The following is a 21,577-nucleotide window of genomic DNA, read 5'->3' as shown; positions in this document are numbered from 1 at the left end:
GACTTTATTGAAATGTACAATTTTTATTAATTTATATGTTTATGCATAATACCATGTCTAGCTTTGTTTAAGATGCAAAAAAAATATATCGGCATGAAAACAGGTATTTATTTACACATTTGTTTTCACATGGTGTAAACATCAGGGCGTCATGATTAGTCATTTAGCCATTATAGTCCAGAGTTTAACATTTGGCACCAGGATGTTTTCATTCCAATTCTGAAAAGTGCTTGAAAAATAACATAAAAATATGTTTTGTACAAGCATGTATTTTATTAGTGTCATTTATTGCAAAATTGCACATTAAAATGCCCAAACAGGCTATTACACTTTCAGAAATAAAAGGATAAAATATGCGATTAATTGCGATTAATCTCGAGTTAACTATCGACATTAAGCGATTAATCGCGATTAAAATTTTTAATCGTTTGACAGCACTAATATATATATATATATATATATATATATATATATATATATATATATATATATATATATATAGATAGATAGATAGATAGATAGATAGATAGATAGATAGATAGATAGATAGATAGATAGAATGTATGCAGTGTGGATTCAGGCAATGTTCATACATTCATCCATATTTCCAAACAGAAATCTTTACGCACACTACATTTCACAACAGTGACATACTTAATTAATATGGTTTTGTTACAGATAAGTAGCCACCCCAAACAGTCCCCCAAAATTCTACAGGAAACCCTGTGTACCGTTTGAACCAGTCGCTACACAACTGCAATAGCCACCATTCAACCCTAAGGGGGCAGCACTAAGTTGGTTTTAAGACAAATATTGCAGTTCACACGAAAAGGTCAAAAATGTCCCAGTAACATTAGAGTAGCACTCTCAGGCCCAGTTTATTCAGTGTATCTGCAAAAACAAAATATGTTGGAGTGAGTTATAATTGTATTATTCGTTGAAAGCCAGAAAGTTCCTGTGGTTACAGGAGACGCCCAGACATAGAGAAGTGCATACTGCTGAACATTTCTATATGTGATCCTGATAGCATGCACCCTGACAGCATTGCCATGCCAACTGCCTTTTAATAAACACGTTTTGCTGTTTATCTGCCCCAAATCTAATCACATTGCAGCACTCATTCTGGATGGTTATGCGTGTTAGAATCAACTATACTCTATAGAGAAGATGGAAAGTCACAATTTAAAATCAAATGACTTTAATGACTGTGGTAGGTTAAATGACTTGACCAAAGCTCTGCAACACAAAACATATAGTTTTTTTTTACTTCTATAATTAAATTAAGCAAGTACTTATTTTCACAGGGCTAACCAGTAGATTTGGGGAAAGGGTAAAAATGCTACAATAGTAAAACGGTCTTAAATTATCAACGGTCCCTACCTTAGAAAGAAGACTTAAGTAGAAGCAGAATCACATGCATACTGTCAGGTAGGGGAAAATAGATGTTTTTTAGAAGTGTGGTCTTTTTTTTCAGTGTTGAAAGGGCAGGAGAACACACTGAGTATATATAATATCAGTAAATATAGTTTATCAGGCATATCAGCAATATTAATATCAGATTTTGAAATCAGCCCATATGCATGTACATCTCAACTAGAGTGGGTATCTGGACGCATGGAGTTGTTATGAGTCTCGACTATAGATTTATCAAATCAGTTTTGGGAAACATTAACAAATACTCAGAAGATTAATGAGGCAGGGGAAAAATTACTTCCTTTCTAAGTTCATAAAATATTTTTTTTCAGTCTGAATATATCTAAAAGAAACGTCTGAAAATATTTTTTTTTTTCAGTGTGATGTTATCTGAAAAAACATCTGTATTATTTCTATTCTTCAGTGGTAGTCTATAATTCATTTTGTTTTAAATCCCCATAGCACTATGTAACACCTTGCACTACACACCTCTTAGGATGGAGCCTCTGCTGGCCAACTGAGTTCTTATTGCTAGGACTGTCCACTCCTCCAAAGTAATGAGATCATCCTCTGTGAAGCGATGCTGAAAATGAATCATCTCCTCCCCCATCCCCTAATGGCACGGTGGGAACATTCCTCCTAAACCCTATATTCCCGGGCCATCCATCCTCTACCACCACGCAACGCAGCGTCTTCACTCTTGGCAGCAGCAGACCCCAACACCCACCCAACAATTGCATCTGACAGGAAGCTCGCATTTAATCCAATCAAAGCCTTACAGTTGGAATCCCTTGAGAGCATTCCTGTAAGAGGTTCCATGATTATATTTTTCCCCTTCATGCTTATTCACTTGGGGGCTAATTTCTACCACAAATTGCTACAGTTGAGTTCCAGTTATTGTTTGCCCAATCTCTATGTGTTGCTAAAGGTGTGTCAAAACTGTACATACACAGTAACACCCCTTATATCTTCAGGACATGTTTTCGATTAACAGAAAGTGGCCGTTTCAGTTCAACGCAACTTTACTCTGAAGCAAACGTATAAAAGTGTTGCTGTGGGTGATGAAATAATAATGCACAATGAGTGGTGAGGGGGAAAGAATGGCCAGGGTGTTTAGCCATTAGACCCTGCAGCCCTGATATTAGGACAAAGTGCTCTGATGATGTCTGACCAAGGAAGGGTTTTTTTAAAATCAATTTCCTGGACAAACACAAACACATACAATAAGAAAAAACAAGGCTGCAATGTGGCCTTGAAGATAAGGCTTAGTCTATCACACCTCGGTATGTGCATATAATAGAAAGAGAGTTTAAAGGTCTGGTATAAACACAGATGTCAGGAACCATTTGTCAGTTTGCAAAGGATTTGAGTTGCCTTGGCAAGAAAGCACGTTGCAAAAAGGTGAACATCCCCTTCAACGTTTTCACAATTTGTCATCTTGTGAATCAGTAGGAAAATTTGACAACGTATTTTGTATGAGTAAAATAAAACAATGTGACATACATTTGTATTCGTTCCACCTGAGGGAGTTAGGCGTATGGAGGACCAAGTCTACCATAATTAAAAATAAATACAGAAATAAATAAATGCTCAATAAATAAATAAGCATACAATTAATTGCCACCAAAAATACAAAAACAAATAAATGTAGGTAGAAATTAAATTATACAGTGAGACATAAATGTATATATCTCGTTTAATTGGCTTCTTTATTTATTCGCCTTTGTAATAATTACCTTATTTATTTATTGTCCGTTATAATCTTCAACTTTATTTATTAATTACTTATTTTTTATGCGTTAATTTATGTGCATGTTATAATATTTGTGTCTGTTTTATTCTCCCTTTGTATTTTTTTACCCTATTTATTTATTCAATGCTATTTATTTCTACCTGTCCTTTTTACATTTCTGCCTGTCCTTTTTACATTTCTGTATGCATTTCTGCCTCATTATGCAAATAGAGAGGGGCTGTGTCTTAAGGGCTCAACTTCTTCCCATTGGTTGGTTAACATTTTACTGCGTCGGTCAAATCTACATGGCTTTTCCCCGCACTAAAGCATTGATTAGTAATGTCAAACTCAGCAGGCAGACATTCAGTGTCCGACCTCTTAAGAGAAGCTGCTAACAGAATGGAAAAACTAGAACGCAGTGAGCATGGTGTGTGCAAAGGACGTTTTCCACAACACACATGATTTTCTATATAGGCCAAAAAATAATATTTTGGTCTCCTCTGACAAGAGCAGCCTCTTCTACACATTTGCTGTGTCTCTTACATGGATTCTTGCATGTTCAAAGGGGAAATATTTTGTCTTTCTTTCATCACTTCATAAATCTGAAAACTTCTCTATAAAAGCCACACCTGTAAACGCCACTTTATAGATTTTTTGTTTTGTTTTGTTTAGTAAAATAAAAAGCAGATAAAAGCAAACCTTATCCTTCCACTTTACAATTATGCCCCATTTCATGTTGTTCTACCACACCCCAATATAATACACAAGAGTTTCTATTTGGTACATTACATAATGTGAAAAAGTTCAACATTTATTATTGCACTCCAAGTCACTGGCTGATGTATTAAGAAGGCATGCTGAGAGCACAGCTGGTGCTGGGACCACTGCCTGAAAAAGTCAGGTGGGTGACTGATTCGGGTCACAGGCCGTGCAGACTGACAGTACCACAGGAGACAAAACCCACAGACTTCGGGGAGAGAAGTCTTACCGAGGGCAAACAGGCCATTGACCAGCACCGAGTGCGGCCCACCACAAGGTCCCCGAGCGGCCTTGTGAAATCAGATGTCTGGATTTGTGATGTGTGACTCACCCTCGCCACAAATATACACACAAACTAGCCCACAGTGCCCACTTGACATGCAAATATTCACATAAAAGCGTAGGAAGCCACGGTGTCAAGGTAACAGTTTATTGCGAGAGTAAGCAGCTCATCACACGACGGGTTCATTGCAAATCCATTTAGTGTGCAGCGCATTAATCATGCTGCAGGCTGCCAAGGTGTCGCCATTTATGCTACTCTGTAGATTACAAGAGAGGGATGTTGGAAATACTGCTTAATAGCGAGGAAGCTCTCATTACCATCTCGCCAGTCATTCATTTCTCCGGCGTTGCGTGTGGCCTTACAGGAATTCAAAGATGCCTGATAGAAAAAGCAGGAGACTCATTCAGTATGTAGACGGCATCTGCAGCAACCTGCGAGTGTCAGACACTCCGGGCAAAGCAGGTGTTCCCAAAGTTTAAAGGTATATTACCGGGCCATTTGCGGAAATAACCTGCTGCATGGTAGATGTAGATATCATTAGGAGATTCTCAATCTTCCCGTCAAATTCTCAGGGGCTGACTCTAAATTAGAGCCCTCTTGCAGAACTGCGTGGAGCAGGTTCTGACATCGTATTCAGTACGGATGTGGTGTTACATCACAGCCGATTAAGACTCCATAACTACCTGCTGAGGCAAATGAGCTTGACAGTAAAAGCAGCAGTAAATGTATACATCACTCAAAAACATGAGTGAATGATCACATCTGGACGTCGTTAGTCCTCATTCAGAGGACTAACAACCATAATAAGGTACCATAATAAACATCATTCCAATGCATGGTATGTGAATTCATACATTTGAAATAACTGTTTAAATAATCTTGTATTAAGATGTCAGACCACCCTGAAAGGGCCATAACAGCTAAGCCCTTGTTGTGATTATGATGCTGTAGTTAGTATCTGACTTCTGGTTCACACTATGTCTAAACACCAACGCAGTCACTAAACTGCCAAATTAGATACGCTGAACCTGTGTTTTAGGACAGCCTTTAGAAGATTATATTGTGAGGGATTGCTGAGCATTATTTTATTTGTCATAAGGCCAATGAAAACACCTATTATTTTAGGAAATAATAGGTAGTAGTAAATGTCACTGTGTTGACTCCAGGTGCCAACCAGGACCTAAAGACCTCATTGTTTGGCCATTAAGTTAAATCAAGAAAGCGTCAGGAAGGAAAGAGGCTATCACATGCCCGTGTTGTATAGGTGAGTCGACCTACCCGACTGCCTTTGTGTAATCTGCGCCACAAACAGTCAGCATGCAAACACAGCGATTTACACGGAGCAGACAGTCCTACAACAAGCTGAATAGATGACTTCACCGTTTGAATAACGGCGTACCAAGCAGTTGCTGGAGCATTCTAATAAAAGTCACATGGCAAAGAGGATACACTGTAAACCCATATGACAGCAGCACCAGTACTTGAGTTTGATCAGCTTCATTTTGAGTTTGCATGAGGGTAGATGGTCATTTCGGTGTCTCCTACTTACACTTCTGACTGCCTGTAGGATGCTCTGCCAACTGCCTGTAAAACTGTCACCCCTCTCATCATGTCACCATGTGTCCTTGTGCATCTGCTCTGCAGGTATGACACATTGGAGTGTTTGTTTTTGACGCTCAGCTGTTTCTGGTAGTAAGTGTGTAGATGCCACGCACTTGTGGCGGCACAAATCCATGCACCTCCTATATTAATCTAGTATGCTTACATGGTAGATTAATATCTGCTCTTCAGGAGACGTGCACAAAGAAAGGCTACTGTCAAAAGGTATCACTATCATTTTCTGAATGTCAAACTTGATCAGAGCCAATGTTATCCACTGCAGGAAAGCCAAGAGTGCTGAGTACATGTATATTGAACAAAAAGGTATGCTGCATGCCTCGAGCACAAAGAAGAACACAGAGTCATGAATCATTTCAAATTCATAGTTTGTCATCATCAGATAGGGCTTATGACGGGATTTGATGGATGGGCCTGCCAGAGGGGGGGAAAAAAATCAACTACCCTATTCAGGCTGCTGGGAATCGGAAGAGGGAAAATAAAGCATGCAGGACACATCACCCCTTAAATTAAGTGCAGCCACATAAATAGATGTAAAGTTCATGAATGCTGGAAAATCGGGGGCCCTAACAAGAATGCGCTCAGCTGAAGAATCTTTTCTTTCTTTAGCCTTTTTACAGCAAAAACAACAGCGGAGGTGGACAACATCCCCCTACGCCAGATGAGACTATTTGTGGTAACAAGCATCCTTATGTCAAGTAAAGTAGCCTGAACTTTCCTCAGGAAGGCTAAACCTCATGTTTGATAATATTGGACAATGAAAGAAAGAAATACAGATCTTAGATGACAGCTTTTCCCCTCTTTGCTCAATCTGCCTCAGAGACGGCAAAAAAAAAAAACAACAAATCATACTGAGTAAAAATCCAAGCGCCACACCCAGCTGTTTGTCTCAGCATTTCCGACGATGGCTGCTGTTGTAAAGTCAGTGTCAGTGGCTTGTTGGTAGCTGCAGCCAACATCAAATCATCCACAGCATTACCAGCAAGCATTGTGACCAAAGTGATTTGAAGGTGAAGGATGAAATATAAACTCCCATCCCAGACGGAGAGCTTCCCATTCTAGATAGATAAATCCATAACTCTTCGCTGCAGCACAAAGCTCTTGCAAAGAAAGCGCACGGTTTGCACCTCCTCGACTACAATGGACTACCACTTGCGAGGGGTGTCTGAAGTGTAATTTAAAGCTTTATCTGACCAACCAACACTATGTCCTGTTTCCCCACTACCAAACACCATTTTATCGCCATACAGTTAAATATGGTTGGAATTGTTAAGATATTTTAGATATAATCTGTTTAAGAATGATCACATAGTTTCAGTGCCATCTAGGTCTGTGTGAAGGTACCATAATGTTACTACAAATAGTAAAAATGAAAAACAGGATGAAATTCAAGGAAAAAAAGCAAGAGTAATGTCAATGCTACTGTGAAATATTACAGTTATAATAGCCATTTCTTCAGAATAGGTAGCATAATAGGTGAGCATTAGGTCACCCTGTTAAAAAGGAAAATCAGCTTTTTGTATGTAGGCTACTCATACTTTTAGTCATGAATACCCTACTCGAAAAATTAATTCAATTCTAGTCCAGTGACAAGTAGAGACGTAAATATTCATTCAGTGTCAGCTAAAACAGCCGTTTAACATACCTTTAACATAAGTATAGAGTGGTAGAGGACTGAAGCCAGATGTCGAAGAAATACCCACTGAATTTATACACGCTTTTACATAAACGGGCTTATTATGCAGCATATTATCACTTCTCCACAATATAATGGTTGTAATGCCCGGAGTCTAACGAGGTAACACTAGCTGTCTAATTAGACAGCTAGTGTCAATGATTAGCTAGCCTGCTCTCTGCTGTTTGACATACCTGCAGCCCAGACATACCTGCAGGAACAAATGAAGGGGGGGGGGGGGGGGGCATTCCATTTTTTTTCAGGGGGGCACACTTTAAAAACAAAACAAAAAAACATTTTGTATGCTTCAGGCTGAGCAGTGGCTCTGTGGACCGCTCCTACAGCGCTAAGAAAGAGATTTATCTAAATAAAATCCCCCCAAAAGAAGAAAGAAAAGAAATAAAGCAGCAGTGTAGTCAGTGTTGCCAGATTGGGCGGGGTCTACACCAAATGGGGCTTCTTCTGAACACATTGAGCTGAAAACAAATTGCTTATGGACTGGTTGTAAAAGCATGAGAAGCTTTTCACAACATTTGGCAGGTTTTTAGAAAGAATTAATAACAACATATATTTCAATATGAAAATCTCACACAGAAAGAAAAGGCAATTAGAAGAATTTTATTGATACAATATTTTAAGAGTTTGGCGCTCAGACCTCGGCAGGAAAAATTCACACTGAATTATACTTCAATATGCATAAGCAGGCGTATAAGAATAGGGATATTTCCCCCCAGGCCTGAAACTGGTGGTGGAGTGGAGATAAATAAAGTTTGTTCAGTCCATATGATTAACTGTTTGAGCTTGATGTCCAACTTGATAAACACAGGTTTGCATGAACTGTCCATGATGAGCAAGCATGAAGCGACTGTGGAGAGGAAAAACTCCCCTTTGGGAAGAAACCTCTGGCAGAACCAGGCTCAACATGGCGGTCTTCTGCCAGACCGATTGAGATGTGACGGGGAATTCCATAAGAGTCCAGGAGGAATTACACTCTGATAGGGACGAGGTTGAAGGAGGACCGTAGGAAAGCCAGGCGGAGCTTGCTACGAAGGTGGAGAAGGGGATGGAGGTGGGTTGAATCCGGTCATCAGAGTCCAAACCAGACACGCGCAGCCACCGCTTGCTCGCTGAGGAGAAGGCCGAGACGAGGATGTGGAGTTCTTTTAAGATGAAACCAGGATGCTGATTGGCTTCAAGGAGGAGCAGTTCAAAGCTGATTGGCTTGCGTCGGAGGCGGATGAGTCTCTGATTGATGGAGTTAGGCAATAGAGTTTCTTCAGTTTGAATTTTCGCTTAAGCTCCATATCAAAATAGGCCCTGCGATGGACTGCCGACCTGTCCAGGGTGTACCCCGCCTCTCGCCCATTGACAGCTGGAGATAGGCACCAGCCCCCCTCATGACCCCACAAGGGATAGGTGTGTTAGAAAATGGATGCATGGATAGATATCAAAATAGTTGTACTTGTGTGGCAGAGAACTAAAAACTTCAATAATTCAGTAAAATGCCTAAAATGTTTAATGGCTGTGAAAGGGGAATGTTAGATTGATCTATAGTCTGTGAGATAAAGGAATATTATATCAAGTTAGATTTACAACTCATGTTGGGAGGCCACTGATAAAAAAAAAATCCAGTTGATATGATTGTTAAAGTGATCTTGTGTGCATGCTATTTGGTTCCCTGATTGCACATTTAGCGGAAAGCCTATACATGCAAAGTTTTTTTTCTTTGCTTCAGTGCACTTGCGTGCTAATGGAATTTTCTTTAATATGTGTTTAATAGTTCTACGCTTTTAACAAAAGAGAGAGAGGGGGAGAGAGAGAGAGAGAGAGAGAGAGAGAGAGAGAGAGAGAGAGAGAGAGAGAGAGAGAGAGAGAGAAGTTGAGATCTGATCTGTTTTTTTAATTCAATTTTTTTGTTGGGCGGGTTTTACGTTGTGTTTGGGCTGAAAACTGTCAGTCAGATCTAGCAACATGGAGTGCAGTCATGTGCTCATTAAATTAACTCATAAGTCAGGCATAAACATACACACTGTCGTAAAGCTCTGAGGTCAGGCTGAACAAAGCTGTGTTCCCCTCTGCCTGCAAATAACCCAAGTTTCTTCCATTTAGCCCAGTTTCACTGCTTGGCTCTGCTCCTCGTGCTCCCCAGCTGTCATAGCTAACTCTCCCAACATGAATGTTTACTCCAGGATTGCCTTCAGTGCTGACGTTTTCAATAGAAATTAACGGCGCTGCTTCCTGCTCACACTCATTTGCTCTGTTATCACTTCTTGTATTTGTTTGGTAATAAGTCTGAATATTCTTCCCGCATCATCGACCGTGAGCACAGCCGTCTCTGTTGGCTTAAGGATGTATGACCCAGTGAGGCGCCCCTCGCAAGCTATCATTGGCTAGTATGTTGCCTTCAGTGGTTGATTTGATTGGATGAATTGTATGATTGGTTTCTGTGCCACGACTTCTCCAAACAGGTATTTTTTTTTTCATCTTGTAAACCAAAAAAGGTGTAGGAGCCCCTGTACTGGTTCTGCCCAACTCACCTTGTGAGTCTGATTTGAAAGTAAAACGTGTTTCATCTTACGGGTATCTGTCCAGTGAGACGGCCGCAGGGAGAAGTAAATGAATCTGAGTCAGAGTCCCTTTTTTTAACCGTTATTGCCTGCACCTCTTTGGCTCAGAGTGAATCAGACAATTTACAGCAGAAAATTTGCACCGACTTGCACTATTCAGGTGGGGGTTGGACCTACTAGTGGGGAGTGCTACAGCAAACATTTGAATTACCATGCAGCCTGAGTCCATCTCCCATTCGTAGAAACAGCTTCCCAGTGATTGTTGTCTAGCGAAACCTAACTGTAAGTAGGCTTTTTAAACCAGCATACGTCGAAAAAAGCACAAACCAGCAAAAAATAAAGTTTTCTAGGAAGGATCAAACTCAGAATCTATTACTGGTTAAAAGCTCCAAGTAGTTATATTTCTTCCCCACTTTGCACCTCCGTTTTACACCAAGTCCCCATGCTGACTTGGTAATACTAGGCTAGATAGCTGCAACGGATTCAGACAGAACATCATATTTCTGGGAATACGCTGAATGAAAAAAAAAAGTTTGGTCTCCAAGGAAAGCATAGCTTGTCATAAGAGGAATAAGCCTAAATCACCACTAACCTCAGAGAAAAGGTGGCAGTCTGACATAAAAGAGAACTGATTTGGGTCTATTTGGCAAAAACATGATAAAATAACTGATGAGAGCTCTAAAGAAATTATCCCCGGAAATCATAACAAAGAACGCTTTATGAGGTAGTGTTTAGGTTGCCGGATGAAATATATAGGCTTTCTGGCAGTTGGACTATTTTTAGCCAGAGAGGGGTCAGAAAAAAAAAAAAGATGAAAGTACCCCACTGCTCAGTATAGCACAGAACATGGCAATCCCATTCCCCATCCATCAAAGCACAGAAAGTAGGGGCTCTGATTTATTCATAAGCCGGTCCTCGTCTGCCACCAAGCATTAGACAGAGACAGATCACACAAAAGGTAGCAAATCTGCTGGGAAAAGCAAATTGCAAATCAAAACAAATCAAACCGAGGTGTGAGCAGTTTACTGTACTTCCGTCGCTGAAACGGGTCGCCGCAGCTGCTCAGCTCAAGCGGCTGAGAAGAAGGGCTTGGCTGGAGAGACGACCGAACAAACGTTTGATCTCAATGACTGTCGGTGGAGTTGTTGCACTAATTTACCACCGCACCGCATCTCTGTGGCTCTAAGGTTTTCTACGGGCAGCAACTCAGGAATAATTCAGCGTGCATCAAGCTGCACCAGCCTCCGTCGAGCTTTTGTCGGTCTCCATCAGAGAGTGAAGGTCACAGCTCTGTCCTGCTTACCTGGCCTCACGCAGCCACACCACACGTCCTTCTCTTTGAGTCTGCCCTCACTGCTCTGGCAGATAGGCTCAAACTCTTTTTCTCTCTTTCCCTGCAAATATGCTCTAAAGAGGCTCAAATTGTTTTCATGAAAAGGAAAACAGGCTGTCTGCTGTTCCGTTTTTTTTTTTTTTATTAGATTTCCCTTTTGCACCATTAGCAGACTCACCCATTTGAGGCTTGATTCGGATGTTTTTCACTTCAAGCAGCAGATTTCTTTAAAAAGGCTGCTTTGATGTTCGTCACCTCCCAGTACAATCTACTCACCACAGACACCAGACACTCATAACAATGGCTTTTCTCTCGGAATTCATCGTAAGCTGACAACAATTAAAGCAAATGACAGCATCAAGTAGCAGAATTATCTCTGACAGTGAGCTTTTTTTTTTTCTAATAAGGAAAATTGAACTTTTAATCCATTGCCTGTGGGTCCCCTGCTTTGATTAGGTAATTTCTCTCTGTGCGGTTCTTGCTTCTGGCTACAACCAAACTGCTGTCTAAAAAAATAATTTTTCAGGGCGCAACACGAGATGTATAATTTTGGTAACAGATATTTCTGAAATTTCTGCCGCTTCAATAACGCTGGTCCTTTCCTCAAACAACTGCTGTATCAATTCCTTTACTTGTCTGTAGGTTTAAGTGGGAAAAGGCGGCAATTATATTTTAAAACTTCTGTTTTGTCTCTTAAAGCTTTGTTTGTGTTGGATGGGTGCAAAATGTGCAAGATAACCTGGTCAGTGTGTACGGGATGCTAATCATAAACCAGTTCTTATTTTGTGTATTTTTTTACACCAGGGAGGGCGAACCGGATGAGCAAAATAATCCTCACAATCAGTTAGAATTCACCTGTACCTTACGTAAGACAACCCTTGTAAAAATTGGGCTAGAATTTCAACTAATTTACTTCATTTTCTTTTAGCTGTTAGACTAACTTATTTTAACTCAGTAGTATTAGTTACAACCTTTACCAAAATAAAACATTGTCACACTGTCATTGCATTAAAGTCTAACAGTTTGGTTGTGTAAGCTGAAAGAGAGCAAGGTGCACTCTTAAAATAGACTAAAATAAATCATAAAACCATCATAGAGCTGCAATGGCAATCTGATGAACAAATCGCACAGCTTTAAATGTAACACCACGCCCACAATTTGACTATCAATAAATATTTATTTATTTATATTTATTCATAAACATATATTAGAGGATCAGCCCCATGAGATGAAACATCTCGTTTTCATGGGGGTCCTCAATAACGTGACATTAAAAATGACTGCAGGTGCCAGATTGAACTGAGTGTGAGTAGACAGTTACTAAACTCGGTAAATAATGTATGACGTGACATCAACAAGTTCTGAAATGATGCCAAGAGAAAGCCAAAACCATACTGGATTTAAATCTGGCTGCCGTTCCGGGGCTGTGATCCTTCCTAACTCCTTTGCCACATTTAGAACACTTCCTGGCAGACTGCTGCTGACCAGTTCAGGTGCAGCGGTACTGACTCTTACACTGCCGCCTGATGCTTTTCTGGTGGTGGTGGGGTTGATGTTTTGAGGAGGATCTTAATGCAAATGTGTGTTGCAGTTTGTGAAGGAGAAACTTCAACGTATGAATACATTTATTTGAAAAATGTACAAAAAAAAAATCTCAAAACATAGTTTACATAATTGTATGCTTATTTATTTATTTTACTTTGATTTATTTTTCAAGTTCCTGCAACAACCACAGTAGCCTGTTAGTGACACATGTGCCATGTCCATAACGCCCATCCCTAAAAATGAATTAATGGACTGAATTTATATATTGCCATACTATATATTGTCACTCAAAGCTTTAGGGTCATTCACCGAATCACATTCAATAACTTGTGCACATTCATACACCGATGTGCATACCAGGAGGGAACTTTGGGTTAAATGCCTTGCCCATGGGGCACATCGACATGTGACAGGGGGGAAACTGGAATCAAGCTCACAACTTTTGAATTGCAATTCTTTCCCACTGAGCCACAGTCGCCCCTATGACCATAACGGTTTCCAAGACAGAAACATAACAGACTATGGAAAAAAAACTGTAGAGAATGAGATAGATTATTTAACTACTGTAACTATAGCAATGATACAGTGATGATACAGTTTATTTTTGTTAAGCTGTATTCTAATAACAGTAAATTTATACTATAGTGAACAGTGTGTGTAATTTTGGGTTAAACATGAGTAAACCTGTGTACTAACTCATCTATAAACTATAAACTCAGTACCAGTGTTATTTACATGAAAAACACTTAGCAGGCTAAACTGGTTGAAAAAAATACATTTCAGATATGGTGTGTCCTGCTGGGTTAAAGCAATTGTGTTCAAGTGCAATTTGCAATCTTGATAATTGCAGGTTGTACTAAGAAAACATTTCAGTTTAGCACACGATAAATAGCATCTCCGAACTAATTTATGTGTTTTTATTGTGGCAACTAAGGCAATGAAACAAGAACAACTTAGTGCCTCCATGAACTGCATGAAGCCACATATGAGTATCACTGTTATTTCAAGTTCCTAAAGGGCCAGTAGCAGCAATCAACACATTCAGACCTTCAAAAAAAAAAAAAAGATAATGATATTCTTTAAAATAGAGACTATTACCAGAGTTAGCTTCAAAATGATCATAGTCGTATCCCAGGAAGGTTAATCGACTGCTAGACCCCGCCACGGATGGAGAACATAGACTGAACTGCACACAGAACAAAAGAAACTGGTAAAAACCCTGTATCCCAGAATGCACAGTATTATCCTATTTCCATGACAGCTCCCAGGAAAGAGGGGTCTCTTTAGGGTTGTACTTTAAAGTAGCAACAAAGTTATTTTGAATGAGTATTTTAAAGACTGATGGTCCTAAGGGAGTTTGCTCCGTTTTGTCCATTTATCTCCTTGCACTAACCCGCAGTCCTTATGATAAGGCTAAATTGTGTCTTTGTTTACCCAGCTGACAATGTTAAAAGCTCTGACTGTAGCCACCGTCAGTTATGCTATGTTTAATACACGGCTCTCTCCTTTCGCTCTGCAATTAGCAGTAGCACGCTGCAATCATGCAAGTCCATGATTCCATTCGATCCGTCACTGGCTAGTTAACACATCAACAATCAGTAGCCCAAAACCGTCTAATTGAGCAAATGATGTTTAAAACATTGTTTTATTGAAATAGTGTTTGGAAATCTTTTCCCTTCTGCTATGAATTGTGAACTGGTTGAGATATAATGACTTTTCTTGGTTTTTGCAGCAGTTTTTATTTTTTGTTTTCTTTATTCTTTTATTTTATGTAGTTGAAAATTACTGGCATAGATAAAGAGTTTCTTGACTAGAATATTTTGACTGTAAGTTCAAGTACATAAGTCAATAAGTTCTTTTATCTTGGAGAAAAGTTATTTTTATTTTTTGTGTGTATAGTACTCATCTATTATTCTGTAATACATGCCATTCATTCCTAATAAAATAACTAACAGAGACTGAGCTGTTTGGCTGTTTTTTCCTCATAATTAGGTGGTGCCCCACCTTGGTAATTTTGATTAATATACTACTGTATTCTTCAGATTATAAGGCTCACTTAAAATTCTTAAATGTTATCACAAATTGATAGTGCACCTTATAATCTTGTGGCCATTATACAGGATTACCATACTTGTTGTGCTTACTGACTGATTTTATGTGGTACAATGTGCTCAAAAATCTGTCAAAATGTGTAAGTATGGCTTTGGAGAGCAACGAAGCCAATCCGCTCAATGGATATTCAGCGCATCAACAGGACCGTAACAGGACCCCTGAGCTGTCTACAAGACTGCCTGACTGTAATGTCTAAACTAGAAGTCCATTCATGTAAGGCAGCCATGTGAGTACGCGCTAGCAACAATAAAGCAAGTAAGTTAATTCAATATAAAAGTTAGATTTAATTTGGCCTCATGTTAGAAAAAGGGCAGTGTAATCCAACTACTATGTCCTCCCGACAGAGACGGATAGCTCTCCCTCTCAGGAGAAGGCTGTGTACGCGGAGGGGCAGAGAGATATTACACACTTGGGAAGAATATTTCATGCACTTTATAATCCGGTGCGGTTTATGTGTGGACAAAGTCACACATAGACACTTTAATTCACGGTGCGCCTTATAATCCGGTGCGCCTCATGGTCTGAAAAATATGGTAACTTTGTTAATAATTGCCTTTGGCACTTATAATAGTGATTCATAGCCAAACCAGACCTACTGTTTGACAACAACAACAAAAATGTGCTTGCTATTCTTTTAAATAAAAATGCAGTCTGTCTCTGATTAGATAAAAGAAGGTTCTTAATCAGTTATGTAAATTAAATTGACATAAGAAGTGATTATTTTGCCATTAGCAATGACATTTACAGACTCTCTTCAAAATAAACACTACAGTGTTACCCAAAGTAAATAAATAGAGTCCAGATCACTAACTGATGTACAATTGATGAAAAATATTTTTCAAACTAAAGCCCGCAGAGATTTGTCAAAAATAAAATCCTTGTTTTTTCATAGTTGGAAAGATTAAAAAAAAGTCAACACTGGAACAAAGTAAACAGCAAAAAAAATCCCTGTTATTTTCCATTATTCTCTATTCTTAATGACCGATATAAGAATTCTTACTCCAACTTTAGGAACTACTGTAGGTTGAACATGACCTGTTTCTTAATCATCATCAATAATCAGGCTGTATAGTGAGGCTTTAGTTTCTTCATATCATCCTAAAAATGTAACAGTTACAGTAATTTGATTCATATAAGAACTCATACAGTTAATGATAAAACATTTTTTTTCCACTGTGACACTACTTTTTTTTTTAAAGCTATCAGTTAACACAAAAAGCCATCAGTAAAAGACAACACAAGTATGTCACAGCATGCACTCCCTGCTTGTCTGGCTTGTGCCCAAGGAAATATTTTTCTTGGAGAGCAGTGAGCTACTGACAGATGCCTGAGCAGCACCGCGGCATTCATCAAGGATTCTGCACCCAGCAAACGCAGAGACCGCCCCCACTATCATCCACCTGAAGCTATAAAGACTGCCAAATCTCAGACATGTGAGAGGCTGGCCCATGCAGCACTCCAGTATCAAAGACCTGACCCCGCCAGACAACAGCCGGCTCTGGATGTTAAACCACCCCGACCGCTCCATACATCACTGTTATCTCTATCACCCCTGTGAAGATTAGCTCTCAGCCAGGAGCTACCTAGCTGCTCAGGCTGCCAAGGGTGAGCAAAAACCCCCGAGAACCCAGGCAGCACAAGGTGATGACTCAAAATAACTAGAGAATGTGTTGAAGTGTACACAAACACGTACAGGGCACCAGCTACACTCCGTACGCCAATAAATCTGAGGTTCTCCTCAAAGCTGCAGTTCTTGCTCAGAGTACAATGAAAATCTAGCTTTTATATCCATGTATGCTGTTCTGTACACATAAAGAAAACTGCAAGGTTATTTGTTTAGCCCATTTTCTGGGTTTATGCTTTCTGGTCAGAGGTTGGACAGTTTCAGCTGGGCATGGAGCAGATACCAGCAACTGAGTATAACCAAGGTTTTTAAACATTTCCAATTAAGAAGATAAAACGTCAGAGTCGCCCAAGACCCTCCCAGCCTTACTAAGTATAAAGTAACACTGTGTTGCCCCTCCTCTACCTATTACTGTCCACTGCTAGTCACCCAGCTGATAAAACACAACTGCACTTTCCCCTTGCTTTTAAAACCTATAAGACATACTAATACATGCATAGCATATAAAATAATGAAGCACCACCCTTCAGTCTTATTAGGACTAAAGGCTTAATCAAAATACAGTAATGTAACCCCACCTTGCTAAAATAATGCCCTAAGTCAATTTTGGTCAAAAATGATCTTTTTGCTTAAATCAACTTAGTAACATATTGCCGTAGTATATTGTGTGTTTTCTGAAAAACCTGAAAAAAAATTACTTAGGTCATTGTTTTAGGGAGGTGACAATAACCCTGTTAATTATTTATTTAACTTAAGTCTATGTATCAATACCCAAAAAAAACAATAACATAATGTAACATTATTACAACTGGTAAGTTCTTTATCATTCGCCTGCTCACCTCAGGGGTTTCCACACCAGATCACCTGCCTTCATCTCACATTATTACTTTTATCCTCTTACTGTTACTCCAACCATCTCACTGTCTTTCTTCGCCATGTCCATACATCTTCCATTGGAGCTTCCTCCTTCCCTCCAGCGTTGCCTCCTCCATCCTCTGTCCTTCACTTTTTACACCAAACCAGCCAACCTTAGCTGTTCCTCTGATCTATTCATTTCTAATATTCCCCATCCTTTTTTACACAGTGGCCCTGTCTCCAGATCATGCATCATAGCCAGTCTCATTAAGGTCTTACAGACATGCCCCTTCAATCTTAGTGCTATCTTTCTGTCACACATCACTTCTCAATATTAAAAATGTAAAAACCAATACATTTCTGAGCAGATTTCAAAACAACGGTTGCTTTATTGTTTTAAATAAAGGTAACGTATGCAAGTCACATTTTTATTTACGATTTTTGTGTAAATACCGTCACACCATGAAAGCATGTTATTTTAACCAAAGGCTATCACACCTTGAGAATCTCATAGCGGCCAAAGCTCAGTCGCAACCACATATTGGGTCAAAAGTTGTGACCCCAGTTTGTTGGATTAGAGAAGAGACCAGAGGGAGCCTCCTTATTCTTCGCAGGATGCCATTTTGAACTGATCAGACTTCACTGAATCTCTTCCACTAGATGAAATAAGAAATGGTAACAAGGTCAAACTATGCTGTTTAATGCTATTGATGTCAGTGGGTAGTGTTTTTGACTCCAATTTATACTGGAGAATAAGCCTGTTCACTAAAATAACATTAGCCCTTTAGCTGCTTAGGAATTACCATAAGATAGTGGTGGCAATGTTCCACATTCCTTTTGACCAAATAACTGGTCACAAAGTCATTGTAGATGAGTGATATTATACTACAGACATGAATTGGGTATGGATTTTGCTATACTATATATTTTTTCTAATAACATGTTTAGGTGAAATGTGTGGGCATCATGTAAAAACATGGCCTAATATTAAACCTCAAACAACCTCCCGCCCCCCAATACCCCCACCCCCTAGCAGTGTCCGGTTGGCCGATCCAGTGATCCTTTTTGAACCTGGTCTACTCATAGCATTGGTCTAAATAAGACATTATGAGGTTGTAGGCTGGACCTGTATGGGATTCTAATAATAACTTTAAGTATCAAAATGTTCCTATCATGTAAAAACAAAAAGCCAGCATCATTTCTGTTACACTTACTTTTTATATTTTATAGCATTTAGATATATGTACTTCATTGCAAAAAATAAAGCACCAAACTAGAATTCAAATGTATAGTCAAAGGTAGCAGTAGATGCTTATTGATGCAGGTTCAGTTAAATTTCCCCCAGGTGAGACAATAAAGAACATTCCTATTTAATTATGTTCTATTCTCTTGTGCAGAATATTTGAACTTCTATCAGTTGAGCTAACAGCTAGCTGCTTATGGTTATTACTACTTTATTAAACCAGGGAAGACCTATAGAAATTGTTGCTGGTTAATGGACACTTAGTTGGCCTTATATAGTTTAAAATAGTGTAATAGTATTAAGCCCTTTGGGGTCTCATGGACTTGATAAAGCACAATACAAGTGCAGGCCATTTACTATTAAGGGTGATAGATGGTTACTGTAACTTCCACACAGTTTAAATTGTATAAAATCTACATTTTATACAATTGAAATTTTGAAAAACTTGACATGCCCTGATCTCAGTACATGTCCCATGCCTTTGATTGTTGTCTTAATTTCACTAATTTACGTATTTTTAATGCAGAAATATACATTTTACAATGTTAACCCAAATATTTCTTGTCTAATAGACCAGGTTATGGGCTAATCTTTTCAAACCCACTGTTTTGTAGCCTTACATTGAACGAGTTTAAACCATAACACAGCATGCTGAGTCAAAGACTTAATTAAACCGTGTAGTATGAAATCTACAAAGAGCTACCAGCTCAACCCACATTGGCTTGTTTTTAACGAGTTACATCTATCAGGCTTAATAGTGACCTCTGGTTTAGAGGCTATAGCACAGAAAATACTAAAATAAAGCAACAGGTTTTTTGACCAAGGCTTTTTTGAACAGGAAAAGAAGCACAGATCAGCTATATTTAGGCAAAAAAATGTTTCCTTATTAAATTTATAAGGTAAATCAAACCACATGATGGTCTGTAGAATAATTAACAAATAAGTTTTTGTTAATTTAATCAATATTAATAAAATACACATTTTCAGTCAACCATTGAACAGCGCTGACCAAGAGCAGCTTTACCATTTCTGTCTCTGTCCTGTTGACTGGGTCATCTCTACGTTTGGCCCAGTGGTCTTTACACTGTGCTCCTTGTAAGCAGAAATAAAAGTGGGTTGTGAGTCCTCGCTTGTTTGATCCTCTACTCTTTCACCTTGGGCAAACTGAAAAGATGAAGCCCCGTGTTTAGCAGCTTACTCTGCTTCTCGGTGAAGATGTGTGTTTCTGTGTGCCATGGCCCCCTCTGTGCTTTTTTTTTTTTTTTTTGGGAATGAAAGGCCCCCACTGCATTTGCCTTCTCCTGTTATTATCGGACGAGTACATGATGGGGCCATAGGGATCTTTTGGATGACCCTCCTGAGAGTAATCACCGCGGCATCACGACTTGGCGAGCTTATTAAGTCAGTGCTCTAACAAATTAAGCCACAAAGTGTCATATTAATCATCATTTGACTGGAGTCAGTGACAGAGAAGTGTGATTATTGAACTCTGTTTGAGTGGACTTTATTAGTAGAAACCCGACTAATGGCATATTTATTACCTACCTGGGTGAGAAGAAGGGGAAATGAGTGTGTGGGTGGTGGTCCTTCCAGTTCCAAGCACAACAAGCAGCAGGGGCAGAGAAGAAAACAGCCCTGTAGGTGGGAGCTTTCTGTCACCTTTCAGGGTCTGAATTCCACAGCGTAGAACCAGAGCGTCATTTTATTCTAAGCATTTCACTCTGAACATCAGAGGCTCTAAATCTATTTCATATCAACAAGCATGTTGGAATAAAGACTAAATATTGTTTTGGGATTCTTGAAGAAATGACTGACATCGTGGCACCTCTTTTGCAGGTGCTGCTTTACGATTATCGATCCCTTCCTCACGCACATCCCCAGAGCTGTCCATCATGATAATAAAGGGAATCACAACGTGGGCAGCCCAAAAAAAAAAAAACAAAAAAAAAACGCGTAACCTCGTTCAGTAATCTGTTTTCGCCCGCTCGCCGCTGCCTGATGGAACGCGCTCGGGGTGCAGATGTTATCCCAACCCTGCCGCTGGAACCCATCAGGTCGTTTCAATGCGTAAAGCGGCGGCGAGAAGCAGCTCAACGGGAATTGCGAAGCGGCAGCAGAGCCGCTCACAACAGCAGGTAGCGGCTGGGTGGACACCGAGCTGACGAGAGACGGCACATAACTGCGAGCCACAGTAAGTTAGACGGATATGCCTTACCTGCTCCGGAGAGGAGACACGCCGCAGCGAGGACTGGAGAGAGGATGTGCGCCGAGCCGCGCAGGCTGCAGAGTGGCTGGGAGGACCGCAAGACGTCCCGACAGCGAACTAGAAAGTGTCTGTCTTTTTTTTTTTTTTTTTCCTTTCACGGCTATAAAGGGCAGGCAGATGCAAACCACTCCCCTCCAATCAAACTATTACAAACTGTTTCATGCCCATCATCACAGCATCCTAATCAGCTGCATCTCCGTGCGTGGTGCTTTAGGTTAGACCTGATGTGAATCTGAGACGTTGTGACCTCAACGCGTGGGCCATACGGTGATTTTAATGAATGAGATATTGAATGTTTAGGGTTGCCTACGGCCCACAATAACAGAACCATCGATCAGCATATTTGGTGTGTATTGTTGTTTTTGCCTGATACAATTCAATGTCTGTTACCAGTGACCGTTTCAGTATGTTTAGGATGTTTTTTATGTTTTCATGATGTAAAGCACTTGCTGCTGAAAGGTGCTATACAAATAAACTTGACTTGACTTGATCTGAGAGCTACCTTGACCAGCAGGAAAGAAAACCCAAACAATCCAGTATGTGCACATTAGAG

General features: G+C 39.7%; 1 protein-coding gene across 2 annotated transcripts in view; it reads right to left on the bottom strand.

Annotated features, from left to right (window-relative positions):
• Positions 1-21,222, bottom strand: part of LOC105934503 (contactin-4) — a 229,955-nt gene extending 208,733 nt beyond the window's left edge. For both annotated transcript variants that reach the window (XM_036152151.1, XM_036152152.1), the window contains exon 1: positions 20,974-21,222. The gene's annotated coding sequence lies outside the window, so the exon portion shown is untranslated. The remainder of the gene's footprint in view (positions 1-20,973) is intronic.
• Positions 21,223-21,577: the final 355 nt, after the last annotated feature.

Source organism: Fundulus heteroclitus, chromosome 20, assembly GCF_011125445.2.
Source record: "Fundulus heteroclitus isolate FHET01 chromosome 20, MU-UCD_Fhet_4.1, whole genome shotgun sequence".
NCBI classification, from domain to species: Eukaryota; Metazoa; Chordata; class Actinopteri; order Cyprinodontiformes; family Fundulidae; genus Fundulus; species Fundulus heteroclitus.
Note: the sequence above shows the minus strand (reverse complement) of the source record. Positions and strands in the feature narration are given on the sequence as shown.